This window comes from Cryptomeria japonica, chromosome 3 (assembly GCF_030272615.1).
Source record: "Cryptomeria japonica chromosome 3, Sugi_1.0, whole genome shotgun sequence".
NCBI lineage: Eukaryota > Viridiplantae > Streptophyta > Pinopsida > Cupressales > Cupressaceae > Cryptomeria > Cryptomeria japonica.
The window spans coordinates 115,423,254-115,425,418 of NC_081407.1; positions in this window are offsets into that span (position 1 = coordinate 115,423,254).

Here is a 2,165-nt window from a genome sequence, read left to right on the forward strand (position 1 = left end):
AATGTCTGTTAGACATTTGTCACCATTGTTGCAGGAAAGCTAAAAAATAGCTCCCTTGGTTTTTGTTTAGTGTTACATAGATCGGCCATGGTGATATTGCGTTCAATGTTATGTGAGTAATATGTAATGAATTTCTGGACCAATTCTTTGAAGGTCTTAATGTCGCCTGCTAATTAGGAAAACCATGATGTGGTTGTCCCTCCCAAACTTTGAGGAAAGAGGCACATTAGGTACATGTCTTCATATGCCACTTCTAGGCAAGCCGAACGAAATTCTCTAACATGATCAAGACGGTCTCCTTTTCCTCGATATTTTTTGAACTTAGGTGTTTCAACCCTCGTTGAAAAGGTTGTATATGTAGATTCCTATCAAAGGGACAGGGATAAATATCATTAAGTGAAAATTGGTTTGTTTTCACACCACTGTGGAGTTGTTGGGCTAAATTCTCGACTTGTTGCTGCAACATGTCAATGTCATTTGGAGGAGGAGGAGGTGGGGGATTTTCTTGATGAAGTTTGTATCTGATGTGATCTTGACCTCTTCTATCCTCATTATGACTCTGGTATTTTGAAGCTTGCCTTAGTTGTGCGGTATCAAAATCAGAGGGTAGTTTGGCTCCCTCTTGGGCAAGTCTTAAAAAGTGAGCATCAGTGTTGCTCTTGAGTATTTCATCAAAAAGTTGATTAAAGAGAGGGTTTTGTTGTGTCCTTTCTATTGCTGAGGAGTGCTTTGATTTTCATCATTTGGGTTTCCTCCAAGAGCTTCTTGGAATTCATTGATATTTTCCTCCTCTTCCTCCTCAATTTCTAGTTGTCTAGATCTTGATCTGGTTTGAGCCATTTTGTTTGAAACTTGTTGAAGTTTGGTGAAAATGATTATGAGTTTGTGATGGAATGAGAGATAAATGTTTGGTGAAGTGTTTTGTATATGGATCTCTTGCTAGCATTGCACACTCCAATGAGAATTGTAGGTGATTGAAGGTATTGTCATTGATGGAAACCTTGCAATCTTATGGCACCGACACCGGTAGACTCTACACCAGTAGATAGTTCAACGGCAGTGACAAAGATGATTACCAACACCCTAGCCAACTGGATTTTGATTATTGTATATTGTATTTAATTGTAATATCTTTTTGTAAGCCGACATGGCATATTGTAATAAGACTCCTATATAAGCATGAGATCTTGTAGATCATTTTAGAACATATACGACATACACATAGATGACAGATGGATATGATGAGCAAATATTAAGGCAGATTTTGGATTAAGGTTTATGGCTATTGTATGAGCTTAAACTAGTACTGAACCTGGCATAGAAGATTCTTTTTGTAGCAGTACATCACATTGGATTTCCATAATCCATTTTGTAATTTAGTGAGACTTCCTTTTGTAATTGAGCAGTGAGCTCTAGGCAGTTGACCTTCTTGCATGTGCAGGAACCACCTATTGTAAGTAATATCCATTCATTGGCTAGTGAGTGAATATTGTGGGTCACAAATCCCAACGAGGAATTTCCCACACTGGGTTTCCTCACCAAAAATCTTGTGTTATGTTGTTCTTTCTACGTTGTGTTTATTGTTCATATTTACTGCATTAATTCTTGTTTACTGGTACACTATTTTGGAATGCAATTTATTTGATAAATTCAGAAAATATGTTAACTAGTTAGATACTGATTCACCCCCCCTCTCAGTATCTTTGGGAATCCTAACAATTGGTATCAGAGCTTGGTCCTCTATTTTTAAAACCCTAACAACTTGAGGGAGATTCTGACACTAGTACAGATGGAAAACTTGAAAAAGGAATTGGAAACAAATCTTTCAAATTATGATGCAAAAAAGTTGAAGAATTTGAAAAATGAAGATGATCTAAAGACTGCATAGGAATTAATTCAAGGACTTCAAGAGAATCTCACTATTGCTAGGAACAAAATAAGAGAACTTTCTTAGAAGTTGCAGAGTGATGATGATGAAAAGGAAACTCTTAATGACCTTGTGAACAAGTTGAGACAAGAAAATAGTGCTATGAGGAATGAGATGCAAGATATGACTATGAGGTTTTGTAAAGACATTGAAGATAGAAAGAAGAATGAAGATGACTTGATTAGAAGAATCAATGATGCTAGAAATGAAAATACAAGACTTAATCATGAAAATGATA